General features: G+C 41.1%; 1 protein-coding gene and 1 long non-coding RNA gene across 2 annotated transcripts in view; one reads left to right on the forward strand and one right to left on the reverse strand.

Annotated features, from left to right (window-relative positions):
* The window catches only part of MAML2 (mastermind like transcriptional coactivator 2), a 337,855-nt gene that overhangs the window by 206,749 nt on the left and 103,673 nt on the right, over positions 1 to 27,433 (reverse strand). The window lies entirely within an intron of this gene.
* LOC144379454 (uncharacterized) lies at positions 16,972 to 24,146 on the forward strand. The gene is made up of 3 exons (XR_013442534.1): positions 16,972 to 18,184; positions 19,754 to 19,836; positions 23,435 to 24,146. It is a non-coding gene; the product is annotated as an uncharacterized LOC144379454 (long non-coding RNA).

Genomic DNA, 27,433 nt, shown 5'->3' on the forward strand with positions numbered 1-27,433 from the left:
TTTTTGGTTTTCTGATTTGGAAGCACAATTTCATGGGATTACAATGACTTTCACCTCTTTTGAAAGCAAATGGCTGGTCTTTCTTATCTCTTTTTTTTTTCCTTAATAAAAAGGAAAATAAAGGCCTCATTCGTTTATGGATGCGTGGCATGAAATCTGAAAATACATTGTAAAAAAATATTCTCAGGATGAATTCTTTAGAACAAAAGGCATGTACTTAATTGTATACAACTATTTGGAATAATTACTTGCACCTATTTGATGGCTTGCTAAAGCATTTCTCTCTACTGTGTAAATGTGACTCTTTAAAAAGGGAAGTGGATCTCTGGGCACTCAAAAAAAAGGGGAAAGAGTAGGAGGACAGGGGGTTAGGGGAGGAAGAGAAGTAGGAGGTTTAATTGCCTGAAGGGAATGTGAGTTCCCCAATTATAACAATATCTTGCCATGTGCCATTCTCTCATAAACTCTGCATCCTCTAGAAGTCTCTTTAGAATAAGGAACAATTACCCGAAGTCTGGAGTTTTACTCAGTATGTTCCAAGCTCTGGGACCATTAGGATTACTCCCTAAGAATGACTCACATCAATGACCTACTTGTAGTCAAATAAGTAAAAAGTGTTTGTGCATAAATCAAAATGTCTATGAAGATAAAAGCCTGTAGAGTTCAACTGCAGTCACATGAAAACCTAATAAAAGGACTTGGGGAAGTCTTTAATGGAACCATGGCCTCACTGCAAATCATAGACAAAGAGGAAGATTCTGTCTTCCCCACTGTGGATGAGATAGACAAAAATCATGCAAGAAGGAAAAGCTTTCCAGCAGTTTTATTGGAGTAATCAAGTACACATGAAAAAGCACAACATGGTCACCAGCCATGGAATCCCAGAATAGAACCAGACACTCTTTAGGAAAGTGCTAATTGCTTTAATATATTTCTGCAAAGCTGGCAAAAAATCAGAGATTGGGAGAGTGGAGGTAAAAGCTTGCTTTGAGCAAAAATAATTTGATGCAAAAGAGAAGCCATTTGAGATGGGCTCCACCAGTGACTAATGTTGTCTTCAAGAGGGTACTTTTCACCTGTAGAATGGGTGCTCCCAAAGGAAACACCGAATACAGTGCTTTGGCTGAGGTAAGAACGCAATAAATATCTGTTGAAAATATGAACCTAAATTATCTTTTGTATCTCTTATAAATGACAATATAGTCAAAACCACAAAAGATTATACAGTAATATACCCAAATTCTAATATATTAGTTTAATCAACAAATATTTATTGAACACTTACTAGATGCCAGGCTTTGTTTTAGGCACTGGGGATTCAGCAGAACGCAAAATAGAAAGTCTCTGATGGGGCCCCTGGGTGACTCAGTCAGTTAAGCGTCTGCCTTTGGCTCAGGTCATGATCCCAAGGTCCTAGGATGGAGCCCTGCATCGAGCTCCTGCTCAGTGCGGAGTCTGCTTCTCCCTCTGCTCCTCACCCCGCTCTTGTCCTCTCTCTCACGCTCTCTCTCTAATAAATAAATAAAATCTTAAAAAACAAACAAACAAAGTCTCTGACGTTATGGTGTTTACGTATCAGTGATAAAGGCATGGCATATCTGGACCACTGCCTGAACTAATATGTTTAACACTCTCTAAAGGATGGAAATTTTAATGGTTCTTCACATTATTTCACCATGAATATACTAATCAACTGCTTATATACTTCCTTAAGAATTGCTGCTTCTAGAAAAGAATGTAACAAGTCCTATCAGATTAGACCTAAAAATGTGCAAAATGTTTGCTGTCAGATCTGGCTCTATACTTACTAGGCCGTATTCATAATTTATAAATATCCAGATTTTTTTTTCCCAGAGATCAGTCGGCCATAAGACTGCTAGCTAAAAAAGATTGTACTCTTTCTCTTGAGGCACTATATTCCAGTGGGAGAGGTCCCAGGTCACAGAGAAATACATTTAGACACCAATGACCAAATGTAAACATAAGTAATTTCTAACTCAAACGCAAAAATGCTTTTGTGGTGTAGACACTGAAATGAATCTATAACATCGTACTTAGGAATGAGTGAATCAATGAGGGCCAGCCATGCATAAAAATACTTAGCCTATATAAGGATCTACTTGTTGAAAAGTTTACCAAAGAATTCGGTCTGATCATTCTTAATAATTTGAGTTCAAAAACACACTTTAAGCTGAAATCTTTTCTTATCTACTATATTAGTGAAGGTCTTGACACTCCAATTAGGATAATTTGTGGAGGGGTTATGGATTAATCATCCAGGTGTAAGTAGAGAGTAGGGAGTCCCGAGGGATAGAGCAGGAACCCAGGGCTAATAGCAGAGACACTGTCACCATCCCTAGGCCTGAAGGCCCAGAGGAGGAAGAAGTTTCTGGAAGCAAGGAGAGTCCTGAAGAGCAGGCTGTTTTGTAAGGAGCAACAACCTTCTGGCCAGAGCAGGGTGGAAAAGGGTGGAGATGGATCCACAGGGGCAAACGGAAAGTATCTGACACATACACGAAATACGCCATTGCTCAACCAAGTTGATTAACTATTCATTCAGTATTTACTGAGCTCCTACTAGGTGCCAATCCCTGTACCGTGCCAGGACTCTGAAAGAGAAGTCATGGTGTTTGCCCTCAAGGAACTCGGAGTCTAGTGTGGACAAGAGAAATACAAACACACTACGTAAAATACATTGCTCCAGGCAAGTTCTGTAACAGAAATATGAGAAAGTGTTATAAAAAGAAAGGAGGTTGAGGAGGAGCTATCCTTTGGAAAGGGACATTAATTAAGAAGTTACTGACATACAAACAGAGAAAGACATGTATCATATGACCTCACTGATATGAGGAATTCTTAATCTCAGGAAACAAACTGAGGGTTGCTGGAGTGGGGGGTGGGGTGGGAGGGATGGGGTGACTGGGTGATGGACACTGGGGAGGGTATGTGCTCTGGTAAGCGCTGTGAATTGTGCAAGACTGTTGAATCTCAGATCTGTACCTCTGAAACAAATAATGCAATATATGTTAAGAAAGAAAAAAAGAAGAAGAAGAATGTAGCAGGAGGGGAAGAATGAAGGGGGGGAAATCGGAGGGGGAGAAGAACCATGAGAGACAATGGACTCTGAAAAACAAACTGAGGGTTCTAGAGGGGAGGGGGTTGGGAGGATGGGTTAGCCTGGTGATGGGTATTGAGGAGGGCACGTTCTGCATGGAGCACTGGGTGTTATGCACAAACAATGGATCATGGAACACTACATCTAAAACTAATGATGTAATGTATGGGGATTAACATAACAATAAAAAAAAAAAAAGAAGTTACTGACATAGTCTTACCTGTACTATCGAGTTAATTATATTCAGGATAATTAAGAGGTCACTGAATTATGGGCCTATAATTCTATTGATATGTTTATAAAGATAAAAGCATATGCATTAAGAGGTCTCAGCAAAGACCCTAGATGTGTGTGTGTGTGTGTGTGTGTTTTAACCACAACTCATATCAGAAATAGTTCAGTGCCTTCGAGTTATAGGGGCGGAAATGTGCTTAAGTTCATACAGCTAGTTAGCAGCAGAGAGAGAACAAGGACCCAGGTCTCTGGGCTCCCCGCAAGAGTGGGCCTTAGAGTCTCCATGTTTTAGACGTCATGTTAGCTGCACCTAATGGAATCAGTTACTTCCCTCTCTCATCATGGCTCTACTATATCTCATTTCTCTTTATCCTTCATTCTTCTTGCATTGATTAGAGGGCCTCTCAAAATTGGCATCAATTAAATTCTTAAGAATCAGAAGCTCAAATCCTTAAATCTGTTACTAAGCAGTAAACTTCAGTAATGTGTTTTTCACTCTACTATTTGTGGTAGCCTGTACTTTCCTGGTGTGATTTCTTTTTATATAATGTGTGAATTTTACAGTATGATGTCAACATGGTGAAATGCATAACCATATGGTTGCCACATAATTGAATGCTCCAATCTGTGAATTGTTCTTTGAGCAATTACTGTAGTGACCTAATTGTTGCCATTTATTGTTTTGTTAGTAACGGTTATTCAGAGTCCTCAGAGTAGTTGACCCCTGAGCTACACAGATTTGATCTGTGAGGGTCCACTTATATGCAGACTTTTTTAATATATAAATACAGAAAAGTACTGTAAATGCATTTTCTCTCCCTTCTTTCTTAATAACATTTTTTCTCCAGCTTACTTTATTGTAAAAATACAGTACATAATACATATCACATACAAAATATGTGTCCATTGATATTTAGGTTATCAGGCAGTATTCGGGTCAACAGTGGGCTATCAGTAAAGTTTTTGGGGAGTCAAAAGTTGGACACAAATTTCCGACTGTGCCAGTGACCCTAGCCCTCTTGCACTATTCACAGGTCAGCTCTACTTTAACACCACAAACCCACCAATGTACTTCATGCACTCAGTTCTACAGGACCATGTGTCAACTTCCAGGGACCATTCTCATGGCCTCAACAGGATGCCTGGTACATTGTACATACTCCGTAACTGTTTCATCTTTAAACATACATTTAGTGTCTAGTGTCTGGTATATTTCAGGCACTGAATTTGGGATACAAATGTAAATAAGACATGATCACTCCCTTCAAGAGGCTCAAGCTAAGTTTAATTAAGGTTTTTTTTTAAAGATTTTATTTATTTATTTGACAGAGAGACAGAGAGAGAGAGCACAAGTAGGCAGAACAGCAGCAGAGGGAGAGGGAGAAGCAGGCTCCCCGCTGAGCAGAGAGACCAACATGGGGCTCGATCCCAGGACCCCGAGATCATGAACCGAAGGCAGGTGCTTAACTGACTGCGCCACCCAGGTGCCCCGTAGGTTTAATTCAGTTTTACCAACTTTTATTGACCTACACTCTATGTCCAAGGGCCAGGCTGGTGAAAACCTGGTAATGAATAAAAGTGTATGATCCGTGTTGCCTAAACTAGAGCCTATGACACATGTGGTCACAGGTTGAATTTCCTTGGAAAGATGGATGACTACTCTTGCAACTGCCCAAATGTCACTGTGCTGAGAGGCTGCGTTCTCGTCTTCTAACTTAGAAGCTGATGGGTAGAAGTCACTTTGCTAGGAGAACCCCAAACAGCCGAACACTAAGGTCTTGATCTCTAAAAGAAAAGAAAGCTGCATTTTGTTTTTGGTCCTTCGGCTGTTTTGTTCACGTTTTCCATGTGAGCCCTCAGCAGAACAGTTTTACACATTTAAGAAGAAAGGTTTATTTATACGCCTAAAGAAAAATTTGCATCTTTGGCAATAAAGTACCTTTTATGAATTTGTTGGTTCTAAAATACTTGCTTTAATTTGTGTTTTGATGGAACTAATATTCATTATTGAGAAGGTTAAGCTATAAAGGTTTTTATCACTTAATCTTTTCCTTAATCTTTTCCAAATGGTTTGTGAACATAGAAAACAATTTAGCTTCTGTGTCATTAAAAATTAGCTTATTTCAAGCAAAACGGATAACCATAGTGATTGATGAGCATTAATACAGGAGAAAAGTAAATAATTTTGCTGAAAGTTTTTATTGCAGGGAGACTGAAATTGCCAGAAGGCCAAGAGTTACCAGGTAATCCGTATCATCCTGTCCTCTTTAGACAGAAAGTCAAAGAATGCAGATGTTTTCTTTTTTTATTCTTGCTTGCAAACATCACATGCAAATACAGTCAACCACTATAAAGAGTAAAGGCGATCTTGGGTGTGGATTTGGGGGCAATTCTGTAACTCCATAATACTGTTTATCAAATACTTCCGAAGTTTCTGGAAATAATGGAGGTATAAAAAGGAACACTGGAAAAACACACGGTTTTAGACAGAACTTTTTAAAATCCTAAGTTTGGTGAATAAAAGAAGGACAAAAATTATATAGACCATGAAGTGTTACAAGGATAAAAAAGGGCAGGGAAAGATATCATCCAACCTCCTGAAAAAACACAGTAAATTTGCACCATAACATTCTTTCAAGGTAACTTAAGGAAAGATGTTAAATCCGTTTCCTCTTTTGTTTTCATAAAAGAGATTTACTCTGCCCTCACTGAAGGGCCTTGTTTTCCTGTCCCTGTACCAGTGAGAATTCTCTATTGTAATCTGGAAATCTATGGCTTTGGGCTGCCTCTCAGCACTGCCCTTTCTGCTTTTTTAAAGCTGTGCCTGCAAAGGATGCCCTTTCAGTTATTTGCTGGCCCATCGTTTCAGCCCCTTAAAGGTTACAGGGCAAATTCTGTCCAAAAAAATTCAATATAATGTTAAAGTTACTATGTAAAGTCAAGGTATGGTACTATCTTAGACTCAGGGACTCTTGGTTCACGTGGTTCTTGGTCTATGCTCACAATTCCCCAAATTAGGAAGCTGTGGTCACCTTAATGATTCTGCTTCATCCTTAGATGAAGTTGGTTATAAACAGCTTTCAGCCAATAGTTATCCCGTATACTGAACTGATCATAGATGGTGCCCATCTGCATCACTGCCCGGCGCTGCCCCTTCTCATGTAGGCGCACGGAGCTGGCCTTTGGTGAGCACGGGTCCTAGGTGGCCCCAGCCACTCTGCAGCTCTGCCTACTGGGTGGTGAGGCTGCTTCAGGATATGCCACGGTATTTAAAATAAAAGCAGGGCTGAAATCCACTGTACCGTGTGGTGTTTAACTTCTGTCCCTTAAAAACTGTCCAGGCACTATGTGCGTGGCTATAAGTAAATTAATGATGATCATAAAATACGACAAATTCCAAACCAACTGATCCAACGACTTTGAACTTTGCCGTGATCGAATAGAGAAGCTACTTTCAGGATTTTCTTATTTTTTAAAGTTGGTGTCCTGGTTGTATAAACATATAATACAGTCATCACTAAATAGATGCCTCTCTGTTACAAAGTCAACAAAGAACATTTTTTTTTTTTTTAAAGTCCCACTTCCTCCCCAGGAAATGGTGTATGTTCAGAGCGGAAGTTGTCTTCCTGTTTTCTCCATACTAGCGCTCTTGCAAGGTTTTTTCTAAGCTTCCAAACTCAGAGTCTCCATCTCATGGAGCAAGCTCCTTTTAACAACTGGCCACATTTTTGCTGCAGTGATTAAAAAAAAAGAAATTTATTTCCCACAGATCATAAAAAGTATTATTAGCCTAATCTGTGGTCTACTATATTCTGAAGTACTCTCTCCCTTCTCTCCCCACTCCAATCCGTCTCTCATTCAATGTATAGTAAAGGCACTGGATGCATTCACTGGGATGATTTTGTCAACATTTTTTGCAAAATACATCAACTCTTGGTTTCCCAGTTAGGAAAGAAACTTGACAGGGCACCTGCTTTTTATTATTTCAGTGATACAAACTCAATGTGCCTGGCACCCAAGAATGAAATATAATTCAAGAATGTTTTGTACATTCTGCTCTAAAATTTTTAGCATTTCAGCACTGATGTCTGGGGCTATTAAAAAAGAGCAACCATTTGGAAACAAACAAGAGTCATTTCCCCCCTTTTCTGGAGTTTTTACACTCAGTTAAGGAGTTCGTGTTTCATTTATTTTTACCTGTTGATACTTGAAATAATAAAGGTCAGAGAGAATCAAGGCAGGGAGAGGTCAGGATGATATTTTCCATGAGATGAATTTTGAGTTTGCTAACTTTTCAGGTTTTCTTTTTATTCTTGCTTCTATGTCACCAGTTTGTTAACAACCAGCATCTCGATTATCCATTAAGCCAAGGTTTTTTTCAAAAGATGGTCCAGAAGACCACTGAAATCAGAATCATCAAAGTGCTTGTTAAAATGGCAGACTCCTGGGTCTGATCCCAGACCCATCAAAGCAGAATCTTTTTGATAGGCCTGGAAATCTGCATGTTAGCTGTTGGCCATTAGACTCCTTAGGGGAGTGATAAAGACAAAAGTGGTTACTCTCCCAAAGATATTTACTTGTTAATAGACAGCAACCAAAGACTTGAACTTCTTTAAAACCTACAGCTTTGTTGTTGTTCTTAGGGTCAAAGTCTTTTGGGACAAGGGAATTTTTTCCATGTCCTGCAAATCTTATAAGTAAGGCAGCTCCATCTTTACCTACTATCCATAAATTGAACACTTGGGGTCGAATATCAAGAAAAAAATTGCATTCTTTATTGGCAGCCTGTAATATACCAGGATGGACAGGTAATTAGCCTGGGAAAAGGCATTATAAAACCTGCAGGCTCTTTTAATTGTGACTGTTTTGAGTACATTTATACTTGAACAGTACCCACAGAACTATCGATTATTTTTTTAAGTTACCCTCCAGCAGGAAACTATTTCCCACATCAAATAATGGACCTCAAAATCTCACACTTTGCTTTAAAAATATATTAGTGGTCATTCCTGGTAATTGTCCAATTTTAAAGAAATAGCTTTTCTTACATTTCTACTCAAGAAAGAGTTCTAGGTCCAGGAAATGCAAACAGGCATATTTAATAGTACATGTTCGAGATTTTGATAGAAAAGCAGACTTTAAGGCAAAGTAAAGGGGTGGATTTAGACAACCACTAGTTAACTATCCCTAACCAATTGTTAACTTGTTAACTATACCTAACTTGGACGATTCTCAATGAATCTTCTCTTTTCTTCTCAATAATGGGTACGTGTACCAGATATCTTATCATTTTAGATGTGTCAAAACAGTTTATACAAATTTATCAAATGATTTATCAATTTACTTACTAATTAGTATGACATCAAGATGATCCAAAGGCATTCATTCATTTCACCAGAACAACCAGGGCTACCTTCAAATAGCTCCAAAACTTGTTTGTTTCACCCTTCCTCTGACTCATTTTATTCACATTTAAACAAGAGCAGTAATAGCAACTGCATCAAAGAGATATTGGGAGGATTACGTGATGCATGTGGAATACTTAGTACAGCACCCAGCATCCAGTAAGTGCCCAATAATGTGAGTTAGTACAGGCATACCTCGGAGATATTGCAGGTTTGGTTCCATGCCACCACAATAAAATGAGTATCACCATCAAGCAAGCCAAATGAAGTTTTTGGTTTCCCCATGCATATAAAAATTATTTTTATATGATACTGGAGTCCACCAAATGTGCAATAGCACTGTGTCTAAAAAACGTATAGACCTTACTTTAAAAATAATTTATTGTTTAAAAATGCGAACCATCATCTGAGCTTTCAGGGATTTGTAATCACTGGTCCCAGATTACCATAACAAATATAATCATAATGAAAAACTTTGAAATATTGCAAGAATTACGAAAATGTGACACAGGGACATGAGGTTAGCAAACACTGTTGGAAAAATGGTGCCCACAGCCTTGCTCCATGAAGGGTTGCCACCAACCTTCAATTTGTAAAAAAATGCATTATCTGTGATGCACGATAAAATGAGGTAGGGCTGTACAGTTATTATTATTGTTTTTGTATCTCTAGGCACCACATTAGATAATTAACTACATACTTAGATACTTCTATAACACCAACATATGGATGTATCACTCAACTTCTAATATGATTTCATACTGTAGCATATGTAAATATAATTGGTTTAATTAAGTTTGGGAATTCTTTTGTCCCTTCCTTTTCTATAGCATTGTATATGCATTCCTTCCTCAAACTGCCCATTATGCTGACTTCATTCTATTTATTGGACTATATTTAGATTTATAATCCTCATTTATCTTTGTATCTAATATAATAATTAGAAATTTGGAGTCAGATTAGCTTAAATATAATGATTACTTTTTAAAACACACAGCTCTTATAGAGCAAGCACTTGGGGAAAAGCAGCAAGTTAATTATTGTGAATGGAACACAACGGCCCACAGGGTACCTCGTGGAGAGAGGGTGCAAAGAGGCTGGAGTTCTAATCCAGGAAACTATATGTGTGTATCTTATCTTCTGTAGGCAGTGAGCTGTATATATAGCCCTTCTGTAGGCAATGAGGTTCTAGCAAAATATGTCTAATAGAAGATCAACAAAGATAAATTTTGGTTTTGAAATTATCTCTTGCAGAATACAGAATGCAAATTAGGTAGAATGGAGAGAAGTAGGCCACAGAGGAACTTCGAAGGCCATTATGCTAACACAGGAAGAAAAAAGATGAGGGCAGAACTGGTGCATCTTTATCAGAGATGAGGAAGGAGTCCAGACTCAAGACAGATTTCAAGATACAATGAAGATGATTTGGACAGTGGATGGATATGGAGCGTGCGCTAGGGGTTGAGAAGGACAGGCAGGCAGAGGAAATTGCTGTGTGTATGTGCGTGTGTGAGAGAGACAGAGGGAACGGGGGGACTAGCAAGCAGGGTCGTTGTGGACACAGCATGCTGGATGTGCTTGTGGGACACAGGCAGAGATGTTCAAGGGGCATCCGGATGTGGCGGTAATGCGAGCGCCTGTGTGAAAGATCCTGGATTTGGGAGTCGGTGGTATCAGATGGATGTAACCGAGGACACAAGCTCGTATGTGATCACCTGGGGAGAGCAAGAAGAATGAAGAGAGAAGACCAAGGGCAGATCCCCGAGGAACACTAACATTTAAGGATTTCGCGGGAGAAGAACACAGCAAGGAGGAGCAAGCAGAGCAGAATGAGGCCAGCGGCCATGCGGAAATCCAAGCAGCGGGAAGGCTTCTCAGGAAGCAGAGCTTGGAGCTGTCTTGCGAGATGAGGCTGCGAACAAGGAGTTAACTCACTGTCGCTCGCCGCTCTTTCACAATCTCCAGGAGAAGTGCTAGCAGAAAGAAAACGTTCTCATGATAGAGATGGCAGAAGAGAGCAAAAGAGGAGGAACAGGAGGCTTAGATAACTCATAAATGAGTCATCAGCCCATAAACAAGAGTCAGCAATATGACCATTCCTGCCGAAACAAAGGAGCAAAAAGAGCTCTCAGTTGTGAGAGGGAGTCTCCCTAAGAGCTGAGGCCGCATGCTAATTTAAGCAGTAGCTCAGGAACCCCTGCAAACACACTGCTTGGTAGAGCCCAAGTCTTTGCAAGTCTTTGTTGATGGATGAACTTGGGTAAGTCACTTCCAGCTGGGGCCTCGGTTTCTTTATGTTCTAATTAAGGGCCAGTAGTCCATTTGCTCCTCACAACTATCCCAGGTGGTAGGAACTAATTTGGGCCCACTTTACAGATGAGGTAGCCAAGATGCACAGAGTTGAGGAGATTTGTCCAGACAGGTGGTAGGTAGCAAAGCTGAATTTCCAATTTGGGGCTTTCTATCCACAAAACTCACACTTTGGTTCTTCCCATCGGGAATCTCAGAACTTCCAAAGTACTTAAATATTCTTCATTTTTTCCCCTTTATATGTGAAGCCAGGAGGGACGCTAGATCGAAATTGCTCCCTCCATAATAGGTAAAGAAATTGAGGATCTGCCTACAAGTGTACGCCAGAAATGGGGTGCCCTGAAACACAGGTCTGCTAATTCTACTCCCCTTTAAGGCCTTTTAAAGGTCAGTAAATGTATTACATTAACAAGCCGTAACTTTGAGGCCAAAATTAACACCTTGGAAAGAAACTACCATTACTCTTAAAACTGTATAAAATATCTTTTCTTTCTAGAAATCATAGCACCATGGAAATGAATCATCTGAGATTCTGTCTTAAGAAGTATAGATGGCAGTTTAAGTGTAGCTCTCTAAAAAGAAGCAGCTTTTCCTCCATCATCTTACTAGTTAATCTTCCTGGGAACAGGCTGATATTTACTCATCCCAAGAGAGCGTTGAATTGTCTGGACTCCAAAAGATACCAAGGATAAGGTTTTAAGTTCCCCACTATTAGTCATCACATGGAGAAAAGTGACAGAGCTCTTTACAGATGCATTGCTTTTTCTTTGCCCTTAAAATCGCAGTTGAAACAACATTCAATGGATTTAAATTAGGAAATGTCAGTAAAGAATGCCCTCCGTTCCTTAAAAGTGATCGGTTCCCCGGGTAAGATGTGAAATACTTTGCGGTCTCTAGACGACAGGATCAGATAGGCTAACAATGCATTCGAGAGCTTTGCAAAGAAACGTTAGACAAAATAGATCAGGTTAAAGTGGACACAGACGCCCAACAGCAAATTCTAATTATGCTCATTCCCAGTCCTGAAACAGAGACAATTTAAAAAATATATACGTACATATAAAGTGTGTGTGTGTGTGTGTGTGTGTGTATAGTAACAGTATTTCTCCTTCATTTGATTTATTACTGATGCTCAGAATTTCTATGTAATGTAATACCTAAGCAGTCTAATTAGTTGAATAATAAAACAATGATTCCTTTTTAAGGCACATTTCCTGCATAGGACTTTTGAGACCATGCCCAAGTTATTCTGGTGAAATTGATGCTGTGGATGAAACACAGGCTTTTGAGTCAAGAAATCCTGGATTCTAATTCTAGCACTTCCATTTCTAGGTATCTAGATCCTAGATAAGCTATTGAACTTTTCTGAGCTTCGGTTTTGAAAAAGTCTGTAAAAAGGAGAAAAGAGCACTAACTTTCCAGGGTTCTTATGAGGACTAAATGTGATAAGGGATATATACTCCATGGAAACATTAGTTCTCATTTTCCTCTATGGTTTCCTATTCTTTCTGTGAAAGCATACAACAAAACGGGACCCGGTTGCCAATGCTGAGAAGCCGTGAACTCAGCTTCAAGGTAGAGGGTTTAAATAACCAAGAAAACTCCAGGAACTGTTGGTGCAGTTCTCTTCCAGATGAGAAATGCGCATAGTCATGTGGAACACGCTGTACACTTGCTTCTAGATCCTTGGCTGAAATTTCTGTCTTAAATAGCAGGGGTTGGCTACCCACACCACCCCCTAAAGGTGGCTAGATTTCAGAGGCTGTCAGAGAGCTGATGTGTGCTGAAAACTGCAGAGAGTCGCCTTTTCCTCGTTCAGTTCTTAATTGCATCCATGTGTACTGAAAGGCCCCAAATGTACATGCTTTGACCTCTCGTGAGAACTGAGAATTTGAACTCGGGTCCAATTCGGAAGCATAGGCTGAAGATTTTGAAAGAACTGTGTGCCTTCTGAAGTCAGTTACTAGTGTTTCACTCTCTAGCTGATCTTGGATGATTGAGCTGGGGTCTGGTTGTTCCCTCCCCGTCTTTGCTTCACAAATCAAAAAGACCTAGCCTGTAAGCGACGTGCCTCTGGGTGCCTCTTTTCTGTCCTCGGAGCTAAGAAAAGCTGCTTCAGGACCTGCTGCTTGCAGCTCATGAAATCATGAGTCATTTGTGTAGCAGAGTGAATCGGCCACTGCTGTTTGTACAAAGTTGAGAAGGGGATGGGCGGAGGATGGGGCAATTCCAGCGCAGACACAGATGCTCCAGGAGAAGCATGTGCTGCTTAAGAAGCTGGAACAGGGTGCTGGGTTCACAGTTACTGGGTCCTCAGCATTACCATCCTCCTAAGTAACACATCTCACTGGAGCCTTCTAACCTCCTGACACCAGCATATGACACAGAACATTTCAGGTCACAGAGTGCTCTCTCTTCCACTTCCTGTTGTTTTAACTTGTGTGCTTTCTTTCTCGTGTTCAAAGGTCTTCACTGCAGTTTCTTTTAGCGGCTCCCAAATGAGACACTGGTCAGTAATTCCTCTGAGGAAGACACATTGTTATTCCCTCTTTGGGGATGAGCAAATCTGAGGGAGGAAATGGTCAGTGGCTGATTTGGCGAGGTGCAGAAAGGTGGAAACAGATCGTCCCGGTGAGCAGTTCGCTGACTGGCCCACTGAACCCTGCCGCCACCTGGACGTGCCTGACTCCCTGCCCCCCACCCCGCACATCGGCCTCCACACCTGCTGCTGAACATGGCCCGGCTGCACCACACCCGGCCCGAGGCTGCCTCGACTTCTGCTGGCTGCGCCCTCCCCTCAGCCCACTGCTTTTCGCCCTTGGACTTATTATCCTCCATCATCAAATGGCATTTCCGAATCCACACATTGAAAAGTCGAAGTTTAGGACGACAAAGGCAACAGAGATGCTTTCTAGCTTTGAGCTTTAGGCCAAAAGGGACCCTGGAATGTATTTCATAAAATTATAAAAGAAGAACAGGAAAGGTCAAGGCTAAGACGAGCACTGCGAATTTTGAGGCAGAGTTCCATACTCAATTTGCTAAAAAACATTATTCCACATCATCTTTGCAGATCGATGTGTCCCCAGTCCATGGAAACACCACAGACACCGTCTCCACGTTGTCAGTCAGAGGAGCATGTTTTAGGCATGCCCCCTAGAGCAGAGGAAGGAGTCATAAAACTGGATAGTGGAAGAAGAGCCCACTGTTGCCTACAATGAAGAATGGGAAGAATTTAACCTACTCCTCAATGTAAAGCCCACACTCATTCTTGGCCTTCTCTTGACAGTCTATATCCTGACTTCTCTGTCCAAAAGTCTATGTCCCCGGAGAACCTACCAGGAAGAGGAGGCCACCGCTCTCTTCCAATTTATCTTTTCTTTTTTAAAGGTTTTATTTATTTATTTGTCAGAGAGAGAGAGAGAGCACAAACGGGGGGGTGGGGGTGGCAGGCAGAGGGAGAAGCAGACTCCCCGCTGAGCAAGGAGCCAAATGTTGGGCTCGATCCCAGGACCCTGGGATCATGACCCGAGCCGAAGGCAGATGCTTAACCGACTGAGCCACCCGGGCATCCCACCTTCTTCCATTTTAATGCCTCTGTCAAAGCCCACCTCAAATTTTACCTTCTCCATGAACCCTTCCCACGGAATTTTACTCTCACTCCTCTTCACTGCTACAATTTTTATTGCTGGTGCCATTAAGTTCAGAGCTTTGTGATTTCGATGTTTTACCTGACCGTGTCAGGCGTCCAGTGCTGCATCTGTCTTACACCCTCCCCGCACCCCCGCCCCAGAGTGTCCAGGCCAGGGGCATACTGCCCGTTATTCATTCGAGGAACAAACGCTTATACATCACCGGCGCGGGCCACGTATCATACTCCGTTAAGAGAATCAAAAGCAGAAAAACACACAATTCTTGGTCTCACTGAGATGGGCAAGCAGAAAAACAACTCGTTGGAATCCAATGTTATGTGCTTTCTCCTAGAGGGTATGAATACAAGGCCAAAGCCACACGGTGGAGGGGCACCCGACTCTGGGTGATACTGGGAAGCAGAGGTCAGAGGGTGATTTTTGAATTAAGTTGTGTAGAATAAGCAGAGGTTCAGCGGGGAGACAGAGGGCAGAGGGGAATCCCCAGCAGGGGCAGGAAGACATGCAGAAGCAACCAGGCATTTAAGAGGCTGTATAGTGAACTGTCCAGAGAACTGCACGTCTGCCTGGAGACCAGGGAATGTGAGAGCGAGGCGGTGGGGGTGTGGAATGAGAAGCCAGACCGAGGGAGTCCGTTTAAATGGATGCATGAATGCATCATACATAATCACTTTACTCACTGCTTAGTACATGTTATATTGCTATTTCTCTTAAAGTAGAACAAGAATTCGCTTAGCTATTTGGTAATTTGTTGATTTATACTTCTACGGCATTGAAATACTTCCCTGGGTCCCAGGAAAGTCAGTGGAGGGGAATGTTCATTCCTATGCACTTACTACAGTATTACACAAGTTCAAATGCACTGTCCACCTCGAGAACTAAACCTCGTCCAGCATGGTGACATTACGCCAGCGTGCGTCATGTACCCTTCGCACAACACCAAATGCTGCCCTGCGCTGCTCCCACTCAGGGCATGGTAGGTAGTCAGGCTCTGAAACATACCACATCTGACTTGATGCTTCAATCCAAAGAACACCATCCACTGATAACATATTCTCGCATCTTCCCTCCCTGGGATATCTGTGCTTTTGCTTTTATCGTTTCCTCCCTATTTCACAGACCCAACCTTTATCCTCTCTTCTCGAAGGTAAGAATATGACAGGTCAGAGATAATTGCAGGAGTGGGTGAGGGCGAATAATGGTTGGCAACTTTCCAGGAGATTACAGAGCTGAGAACATGTCACCCTAATGGAGTGCTATATCATTTGATAGCCGCTGCCTGGTTCAGATACGTTACGAACGTTAGATTTTACTATGTAGCCACTGCATTAATTTATGCATCGATTTCTTGACTGTTCATTCTTAGAAGTATTAACCCAGTGTAATTCAGTACTTCCTTGGTAAGCCTTCCATAGGAAGATTAAAACAATTTTAGTGATTATAAACTATCTAGGTTTAGCAGATGCTGGTAATCTATGGGATTGTGACCCGAAAGGATTTATGTCTAAACGTGATTTAAAGTCTCTCCCTCTGCAAGACTTCATTTTACCTTTCATGCTTTACATTCTCTCGAAGTGCATTACTGCTCTCGAGAATAGTTTATCTTACTTAATAATTACACGTAAGGGAGACGTTAAATAGGTAAAAATATTTGCTTTCTGCATTTGGTGTACTTGTATTGATTTCAAGTTGTTTTGAAAAATGCACTAGGAAAAACTGTTTGATTGCGCCTTTTGAGTTTTTCCACAGCAGTCTCAGTGACAGAAGGCAGCTGCAGCATTGACTTTAACTTGGTTTAAAGACTGATATTTGACTCCAACATTAAAAACAATCGTCATTCTTAAAATTCAATCTGAAGGCATATGCCTCCTCGGTGAACCCCACTTGTCATCTTTAATGGGGGCATTACTCGGAAATCCAGTTTTCAGCAAGTCCTTTTTTATCCTCAGGATACATGGCCTGAAATGTATTTTTATCTTGATGTGGAGTAAGTGAGTTACTTGGGTCAACCCTAACTATTATTTTAAGGACAGAATTTCTTGAATGAATATGCAAGGTATAAACACACAGGTTTTATACTGGTTCCACAAAATTATCTTGTGATGTAACTCTTTTCCTGCTCCATTGGTTTCATGTTAAAAGGGAACACATCTCATGGGAGTGTGCAACCCTAGCGATCCTTTTTCTTTTTTCTTTCCTCTTTTTTTTTAAGCGGACTTGATGTTTTCAATAGGGGAGTATTTATATATGCCAAAGAAATTAAAATCTCAGAGTATCACCCCCCCCCCCGCCCCAGTTCTTACCTGGCTACAGTTTCCAGAAAAATAGAGGGGTTAAATCTGAATTTCGATAAACAACAATTAACTTTTTTAGTATAAGTATATCCCATTCGATATTTGGGACATACTTGCACTAAAAGATTACTTGTTTCTCTGAAATTCAAATTTAACTGGGCCTCCCGTATTTGTATTTGCTACATCTGGCAACTATCTGGGGGCAGTTGAATTATGATCAGAATTACATTATCTCCAGATTGCAGGTCTGCAAAATTCCCAGGGGACCATTCTTTTCATGGGTATGTGTGAACGTGAAGACTGTTCCACAATCATTCCCAGAGGCTCCACGGAGCCATCTGGCTTGGGGTCTAATGGATCTAGACCCTGGAGATTAAGCAGTCCTTTAAAGAATGTTAAAGAGCTTTAAAGCAACAAAAAGAATGCCCCTTACATAGTGGGTCCTCAATGTATTTATTTTTCTTGAAATCTTTAATGTTCATTAGTGCCACTCAAGATGAGTAAGATGATAAAACAGGACCTCTTGAAAAGAGTTCCTATGGAACCCTCACCTCTCAATCTGAGCACTTCTGATTCTCCAGCCACCAGAGGTGAATGCCCCCTTGCTCAGGAGGGCTTCCCACATCACCGCAGACATGAGTCCTCTACCACCCCAGCCCTCCAGCTTTTATCATTCATTCGTTCGGCATTTGACACCTTCTGCTTAACATTGTAACCAACCTTTCATTTACAAATTCCCTGAGGAAAAACAGGTCACTAGTGGTAGTCCAGCACTGTGATTTCCAGCGTGAGCCCTGGAGTCTCCTTGCTGGCTTCAAGTGCAGTTCTGCCCCTTCTCAGCTTCGTCACATTAGACAAACACATTCTCTGAGGCCCAAGTTGATCATTTGTGTCCCTCGAGAAAATGGGGTTGATAACACCTCCTCCTAGTGTTGTTGTATTAGATGAGATAATGTGTGTGTCTTGTCAACTCTTAGTAAACACTGGACGGTGGCGGGCAGTTAGTATTACCAAAAGCATTACATTATTATCTGTTTTGAATCCACACCCCCTCTGGTGTCTGTTGCTTATCAGGCCCCACGTGAGCTGACTTGAGAACCGCTGCGTGACTTCCCAGCTGCCCGCGAGTTGGGAAGAGCTGCGCGGGGACCCACGAGTGAGTCTCACTCCCTGTGCAAGGTGAAGACCTCATTCTCTTATTTCTCCATTTCTCTGTACACATTTAAACCACTGCATTGTGTCAAAAACTAATGATGTAATGAATGGTGACTAACACAACATAATAAAATGAAATTAAAAAACAACAACAACAAAAACACTGCATTGTGCTCTGCTTGGGATTATGTGAGAAGCAGGACAACTTTAACTGGCTTAGAGATGTGTTTCCTTAATGGCACCAGCCTGGTGAGCCCTCTTGGGACTCCTGTCACCACACACTTCCTGCCTTACCCTTTATTATTTGCTGCCTCTTTATTTTTCTCTCAGTCATCAGTGAGGAAGTTGCATAACCTAAAAGCTAAGTGGGAGCCTCTTTCCTGTAATCTGTTGTCATGCATATTCTTTTTCCTTATGGTAACTTTTTAAAAAAAAATGCCATGGAAAGTGCTCTTCTGAATGAAAAGTGACTTTTTTGGCATCTGGAGCATGTGTGAGATTGGGTTTTAAACATTCGATTTCCATTTATATTATAATCAGTAAAATAACTTGGAGAAGAGTAAGGTTTTCTTAATATTGGGACATGTTAAAAAAACAAAATGTAAGTTTCAGTTACATCCTCTGAGTTCTCTCCTGGCTTTTTCCAAAAATCAAATTCAAAATCCTTAACGTTAAAAAAAAAAAAAAAGACATCTTGGGTCATTCGTTCATCATTGGCGTAATATCTGCAAAACTATAATCTCTTGGGAAGGCTCCGGCTGAAACACATTCATCTTTGTATCAGGACCCAGCAACTTTTTTTATAACAGGTATTCAACAGACATTTGTTGAGCCAATTAATGAACGAGTATTTAGTCAGCAAGTATTTATTGAGCGCTTACGAGATGCATTACCCATTTGTAGCATAGTGTCATTATCATTATGATCGTTAATAAATAATGATTTCACCACTACACTGTTTATAATGCAGCCATCCAGCAAGCCGGTGACATAAACCATGGCCGCCCAGGTGAGAGAGCTCACCGTGTCTGATTATTTAGGCTTCACAGCAATTGACCTCGCTATTCCCATTGTCACTCCCCAAGAACAGCACGTTCCCAAGTTCCCACCTATCTTATTTTCATTGATGAGTAACTTTAAAGGCATTCCAAACCCATCAAGGCTCAGAAACAGCCCTGAGGCCTTCCTTTCCCAACTCTGTGTCCCAGTTGGCCCCAGGAGCACAATCCCAATCCTGCAGTCTTCAGTCTGGCCCATCTGTTCTGTAGCCCCTGTCATTTCGGGAACAGGGTCACACTGTGGAGGCCAGGCTGTACCCAAGGTTCGAGACCCCACCTTTAAAATTATTACTCTGGGAAAAGCGGGAAATACTGTTTCAATTATGAGGATAACACATGGACAGCCATGAACCACTTAAGAAGTTGCACAGTGGTTGTCTTTAACCACAAAACCAAAATCACTATTTCGCTCTGCTTCTGCACAGTATTGGGAAGATCTGAGTGGCAGTCCAGGCGAGCTACTTATTGTTTTAATTAATTAATTAATTTATTTATTTATTTTTACTGTTCTCCGGTCCTGATTCTGCTACTGAAGGTCTCCAAAGTCTCAGAGTACCTCAGTGTTAATAGGAAACAGCTAAATGTGGCCACATTTGCAGACGGGAGTCGAAGAGTCAGGTCGGTATACATAGGAGCTGGTCTCTTGTAGAGCAGGAAGGAGTGAAGTTTCCAGAACTGCTCTTCAGGTATTTCTATTCTCCACTGGTTTTCATTCCCTTTTTCCAAAACCTCATTCCCTTGTGTTTCACCTCATTTCCTCCCGGTTTCCGTCTTCTCCTTTGTCAAATATTCATTTGGATCCCTGTAATCTTCCTTTTTCTCCTGGTACAATCTGGTGACTTTATTAAAACCAGACTGCTTCATAGTGAGAAATGTTTACAGGTGAAGTCTTCATGCTGGCAGCCTCGCCCTGCAATCCCCACCCCCCACCCACCAACCCACCCTGACATTAGTCTCACTGGTGTAAACTGGTATGTGCTGATCACTTATGAGCGATGCTCGGCAACAGCACCACCTTGCACTTGGGAGAACCACGAGTATGACAAACACACACATTTGGAATTAGGTGCTCAGTGCCTCACAGCATCACAAGTCACTCCAAACTTCTGCTGTTGTGAGTAGCACTGTTCAGGCTCCAAAGGGGATTGCTTCTCCGTATCTCCTGCTCTGTGTCTTGGAAGCCCAAGGTGGCTTCATTCTGAGGACGGGAGGGTGTCTTCTGGATTGTGATGAGGCCAATGTCAGAGGACACTTCTTTGAAGGGCGGGGAGAATAGGGCAGCAGAAGCACTTAGGTAAGAAAAAGACAAATTAATTAACTTGTCAAGTGTTTCATCTCAGCATGAGTGCAAAGGATAATGAGGTATCATTTTCCAGTAGTGCCAAGCTTCCATCTTGCTGCTTCTTTTCATGTTCTAATTCCTGGTTCCAGAAGTACTCGCCTATCAGCACAAAATATTGCCAACAGTTGCACTTATGGCGCAAGCACATCTTATAATATCAAACAATTCCTATTCCTCTTAAAGTTAAATATATGTAGGCTAGAAGTGACTTAGGTGATAGAGATTCTTCGGCAATGAAGTCAATATTGAATGCTACAATTGCTCACAGTTTTATCTTTATAAAAATATTTACTAAGATTTGATTAAGTTAAAAAACCCCAGCTTCATTTAAATCACTTTTATTAAATTTTACATTCATTAATTATACTTTGAATTTAACCTTTTATCTCACAGAAAAGTGAAGATTTTAGATGAAAAACAACTTCTGAGAACACATGAAAATAATTTTTATCTTGTCACATTTGTTTAATTTACACTTGTGATGAAAATAAAATATATTCAAGTTGCGTACATTTGAATAAAGTTACATTTCACTTTTAATACTTTAAAATCTAAAGTTTAGATCACTCTGGTCAACAGAAAACAAGTTACATGAAAATCTTTGTTATGACAACAAGACTAGGGATTTGCAGAAATGAAGGCAAATAAATAAATTTTGTGGGTAATAATTTATTAATTGTGTATAACCTAATTTAATTGTTCATGGAAGCAACAGACTATCCAGGTATGCTCAATGATAATTCAATTCAGCGACTGGATATTTCGTTGACTTTCAGTCATATAAGAACCATAGTTTTCCATGTATTTTTCCATTTTGTAATTCTGCACATATATTTGTCAAGGTAGGAAGAGAGAGACTATTTGATTTAACCATTTGTTAGCCTGATTTATAATTTTTTAATATTTAGACATATGGTATGTAGGCTTCCATCTGTCTTGCCCCGAGCACTGCAAATGTTTGGGGGCAGGTCTGCTCAGGTATTTTCCTTTTTTTGAAGCTGACAATAGTACTGTTCTTTTGAACTATTTCCTTTGGGTGATTGGTTTAGGTGCAACAGGACTGGATTTCCACTTCCCCCCTCCACTGCCCCCAGCAATTTACTATATGTTTTCGGTAAGTAGTTTGGTTTACAGATAGGGATAAAAAAGTAAGAGACAAGAATACTAAGTTCTTTGGATCTCATAATTAAGTTTCCTAAACTATTTCTTGACAAGCCATGTGTACTCTTCAACATGCTCCCAACATTTTATTCATAATATATTAAGGAAAGAGTTACACATGTGTGTTAAAAACGTGGACTTTTGGAGTCAGACAACCCTGGTTTGAATTTTAACTCCACAGGTCACTAGCAGGGTGATTTATTTCAACTATTTAAACCTTAGTTTCTTGGGATGGCTGGGTGGCTCAGTCGCTTAAGCAGCTGCCTTTGGCTCAGGTCATGATCCCAGGGTCCTGGGATCGAGCCCCGCATCAGGCTCCCTGCTCAGCGGAGAGCCTGCTTCTCTCTCTCTCCCTCTGCTGCTCCCCACTGCTTGTGCTCTCTCTCTCTCTCTCTGTCAAATAAATAAATAAAATCTTAAAACAAAACAAAACAAACCCCCTTAGTTTCTTGATCAGTAAAATGGTGATGAAAATACCTACACCAGTCAGGGGTCACTGAGGACTAGAGATAACAGGTGTAAAGCACTGAGCAGATAGTAAATATAAAGTAAATAGTTATTGTTATTATAATTTCCATGTGCTTTAATTCCTTTTTTTTTAAAGATTTTATTTATTTATTTGACAGAGAAAGGGAGACAGCGAGAGAGGGAACACAAGCAGGGGGAGTGGGAGAGGGAGAAGCAGGCTTCCCATGGGGCAGGGAGCCTGATGCGGGGCTCGATCCCAGGATGCTGGGATCATGACCTGAGCCGAAGGCAGAGGCTTAATAACTGAGCCACCCAGGCGCCCCTCCATGTGCTTTAATTCTTGAAGTATGGGTCTGTTCATTTCTTCAATAATCCCCCTGTTCAAAACCCTTTGGTAGCTCTTCACTGCCGAGTGTACCTTCTCAAGGCATGTACCTGCTTGACTCCATCCTTCCAGTCTTAGAGTCCAGGATTCCTCCCCGCTGTGCCCATCTCAGGAGACCTCCGTGTTGTGACCTCTATGTCCTTACTACCACAATCTCTTCTATTTGGATGGCCTCTCATCTTTTTAGGCCCAGTCCAAGGGGCACTTCTGGCAAGAAGTCTTCTCATTTTCCAATGTCAATTAACTTTCTTCTCCTTACTCTCCCACAACACTGTCTCTGGGGCTGTATTAGAAAACTCATTACAGCAAGCTTGGTATGGTACCAAGTTTTGGGTATGTGTCTGTCATCTGCTCTACTGTCAGTTTCTTTAGGATCGACTGTATCTTCTTCATACATGTCCTTCCCACAGCATGTAACATGGTACTTGGTACAAAGCACATGTTCTTAATTTGTTTTAATTTGAATTTGTTGAAATCTACTTCAGAGGAATAAAAGAAAATAGATAAAATTAAATCATTAGTTGGATTCTTCAAGTACTGGTGATTCTTGTTCTCATGAGTTTTTTTTTTTTTTCTTTTTAATGGCATTACTTACAACATTTTAAAACAGTTTGCTAATTTCCAGGAAAAGCACTTTGTCTAAAAGCACTTCTTATTGACAAATGGAACATTGTGATATATTGTGCCACTTAAAAAAGCAGGCGATTCATGTTAATATATTGAAGGGATTTCAATATTTAGATATTTTAGTGGTTTCAAATATCTACTACTTCTTTGATACTTCTCTCTTCCAAAGTAGGACCTAATTAACCTCCCCTTGAATGTAGTAGGTTCGACTTAATGAATCACCTCTATTCTAGGGAATCAAATACAGTGGATGTGACAGTATGGAACTTGGGAAACCGAGATCATAAAAGGGACCTCTCTTGGATCACTCGCTATGGGGGAAGGCAGCTGCCATGTCATGAGGATAATCAAGCTGCTCCGTGGAGAGGCCCATGTGGTGGGGTCTCCTGCCAACAGTCATGAGTGAGCTTGGAAACAGATCCTCCAGCCCTACTCAAGCTTTCGGATCACTGCAGCCCCAGCAGAGAGCCTGACTGCAGCCTCACAAGAAATCCTGATCCAGAACTATCCACCTAAGCTGTCCCCAGATTCCTGACTCTCAGAAACTGTGAGACAATTTGTTTCAGGCTGCTAAGTTTTCAGGTAATTTATTATTCAGAATAGAAAACTGATACAAATATTAAAGAAATATTCTGAGCATTCCCACTGTACATATTCATGGTTTTAAATCTATGATGATTAATTCCTAAAAGTAGCAAGAAAATTTGAGGTGGTTACCAAAAGTCATGATCTGGAGCCCACCTCTGACTAACTGCAGTGGACATGACTGTCATTCATTCTGTCCATCAGTCATTTAATAAATACTTATTAAATTGTCTGCTATCAAGCAATCACTGCTCTCAGCCTTGGAGATGCAAAAATAAATACAATAGGGAGCATGTTTGTAAAGGCGTCATATTGCTGTGTTCTCCACCATCTTATCTACTACAGATAATAAAAAGATTGATGGAGTCCTACTTAATTGTGTGAAAAGTTATTGAAGAATTATTTTGTTTATTTATTCATTCATTTATTTTTAAGTAAGCTCTATGTGGGGCTTAAACTCATGACCCGGAAATCAAGAGTTGCATGCTCTACCGACTGAGCCAGCCAGGAGCTCCCGGAGTTATTTTGTGTAATGAAGAAAGAATATGGGTGGAGTTCGAGAAGAGTCTGGGCCAATTACGCCTTAGCAGGTAGGGTCCTAAATAATGCCAGACCTGACAAACAGCTTCAGGCTTTTAAGCCAAAGTCAGTTGTCTCAGGGTGTGTGACAAATGGAATTCTGGGAAATGATCTGTCGGCCTATAGTCTATCACACAGAAGAGCAATCACTGTCAATAAGGCTATCCTCCGGGATGGAGGACAGTGACATCAATGGCAAGAAAAATATTCCATTAGTAAAACGTCCCCTAATTAATACTAATCTGTTCCCTGGAAAAGCTGCTTTAGAGGAAAGATTTTTCCCCCCACATGCTAAACTGCCGAGCATTAATTTGGAAAATTTTCCATTTAGTTTCAAGTAATATTAAAAAGCTTCACTTAGCAAAAATTAAAAGTGAATCTATTTCCTAGCTCACGTAATATAGAAAGATAAGATTTTTTTTTTCCAGGCAATGTCAATTCCTAATTGAGCACATCATTAAAAACAACTAAATTCTATCATCCTCTGAACTGACATTTACTATCCACTCTTTCTCTTTATCATAAAAATGTATTTATTAAATACCGAAGTGCGTGTCATCTTAGAAACTAATACAACGACAATGAAGCATGTGGCTCTTTTTCCCTCAAACCCTGAGAGCCGAGTCAGAGAAAAATTAGCAGAAAACAAATTAAAAATGCATAAAGAACAGTGAGCATGTCTTCATATCAATTCATCTGGGAAACAGTAAGACATTTGAGGTGCAACTGCGCAATATGAAACCAATAAAGGTGACGAGTCCGGAGTTTACACTGTCTGTCGGTGAGTACTCGGAGAATCGGTAATCTGTCACGTTCTCGGCGGCCTCAGGGCTCTGGTACCTGCTAGCCTCCTGCTCCCCAGCCTGTTCTCCTCTCCAGCTAGGGATCGGCCTTTAATTCGTCAGATCTGAAGCATAAGTATTTCTCAGGAAAATTCTCCTCAACTCCCCAGAATACTACCACGTTTTTTTAGTGCATAGCTATACCTTTCCTTACTATTACTTATCATAGCTCATGGTTCCCTGACCAAGTGGGATATGCTCACCCTAATACCTAGCCATTCTCTTTTTCCTCATCTTTCCTTAACGTTACTTGTCACAGGGCACTGTTAAATATTGATGCGATTCTTCCGTGACTGTTATGTCTCTGCCACGGCTAGATTGTTAAGTTTCAGGCCAAGAGAACGGAGCAGGAGGTGTCTTTTCTTATCCTCCTCTTTTTAGCCTAGTGCCCGGCAAGCTGCCGTTACAGGATACCTGCGTGAATACTCGAAGAAATGAAGAAATGAGCTGAACGGCATGTGTGCAGAGTGTGGGCTCTGAAGTTAAAGGTATTTGAAGTCAAACAAAGACCCTCCTCTCACTACCCAGTTATGTGACCTTTGGCATGATTTTTTCCTAAGATTCAGTCTCCTCATGGGTAAAATGCAGATAATAGTAGGAGTTTCCTCACACGGTCGTTGTGAGTTTAAATGAGAAAATACAGACTATGTGTTTCACTTGCTACCTGGCGGAGAGCAAGTGTTTCTCGGTGGTGTTTGCCGGGGCCTCTGGCTTGGCCTCCACTGAATGAGATCATTATCAACTCGGTTCTCCACTTGCCCTTCTTGGTGAGTAGGGCAGGGGAGAAAGGACCCATAGAGTACATCTCTAAGCTTTCAGACAGCCTTGTTTGGTCACCTCTGGTGGTCTCCTGTCACTTTTGCTGCCTGGCTCACTCCCAGTGGCATCGGCTAACTTCACCATCCCCACCCTGGCCATCGCCAGGTTTCATTCTTGGCTTCCTATAACCCTTTATGGGTACAGTTCTGGAACTTATCTTACTTTCATCCTTTCTGACAGCACCCAGTTGCTAGGCTTTGGCACAGTTTCTCTGAAGGGAAATGAATTCTCATTCAAAAATGATTTCACTTTCCCAACTTCCAAACACCATCCCCAGACCAACCACACAACCCCCTGACTTTCCTCTCAGAATGACTTCCGCCCCAACAACGACAGCGTGTGACAAGAAAAGGGATGGCTGCTGTCCCCCCATCCCTTGGGACATTCTCGCTTTGGGGACAAACGGTTTTAGTCACTGAGGCTGAGGAAGGCCTCATGCAAAAAGAGAGCTTGCTTGCTCAGTCAGCCGGACCAGACCAGACCAGACAAGCCTGACTGTGCCTGAAGGTCCTGGCTCCTGGACCCTCACTGTATTTATAAGTCTTAGCAGTGTAACTGTGAATTCCATTCTGGTGATGTTGCTTCTGGCTGGCAGATGGCCATGGTTTCCAGTCGTTCACAAGCAATTCTGAGGCCTGCTGATATGGGCATCGAAAGGACTAGGCTCTCTTTTCTGTAACCATGTGCATGTATGTTCTTGTAAGGCTGTCTCTGACATCTCTTAAACGTATTAAATATTTTTTGAAGATGTGGCTACTTCCAGTGGGGGGGAGGGGGAGTATTTTTTATTCTCTCGCCTCCAAAGATATTGCTTTACAGAACAATCTATAAAAATAAAGAGTTTTTACTGAGTTCAGGGTTTAAACAAAGAAAAAGAAAAGCAGTTTCTAAGCAGAAAAATGCAACAAAGACTTTACTCCTTACCAAATAACTTAAGAATGTCTGAACGAAAACATCCCAAACCTGCTAGTGCCAGAATTTCTCAGATAAGTCAAGAGAGAATAAAAACACAAATGCAACCCCAAACCACCAAGAAATCCATGAATGGCAAAAAACAAACAAACAAACAAAAAACCAAACAATGTGGAAAATGTGGTTAAATACTTAAAGAAATCAACTGTAATGGTATTCTTGAAGGAGCAATTACACATCTGAGTGTTTTCAAATTCATTTTCTTTTGGAAACAGTTGGGAAGACCCTCCGGGGCCCATCACCTCCTCCAGGAGACCTTCTATAACCTCAGGAACCACAGGGAGCCCTCTGAGTCTCCAAGCTCCATTAAGACGCCCCTTTATTAGATGATGCCTCATGTGTCTCATGTTAAAATGCATTTCCCACCATGTGTCTAGTCTTTCTAACTAGACTGTAAGCATCCTAGGTATCGAAATATAGACTTCTTATTTGTAT

Source organism: Halichoerus grypus, chromosome 11 (genome assembly GCF_964656455.1).
Source record: "Halichoerus grypus chromosome 11, mHalGry1.hap1.1, whole genome shotgun sequence".
Classification (NCBI taxonomy): Eukaryota; Metazoa; Chordata; class Mammalia; order Carnivora; family Phocidae; genus Halichoerus; species Halichoerus grypus.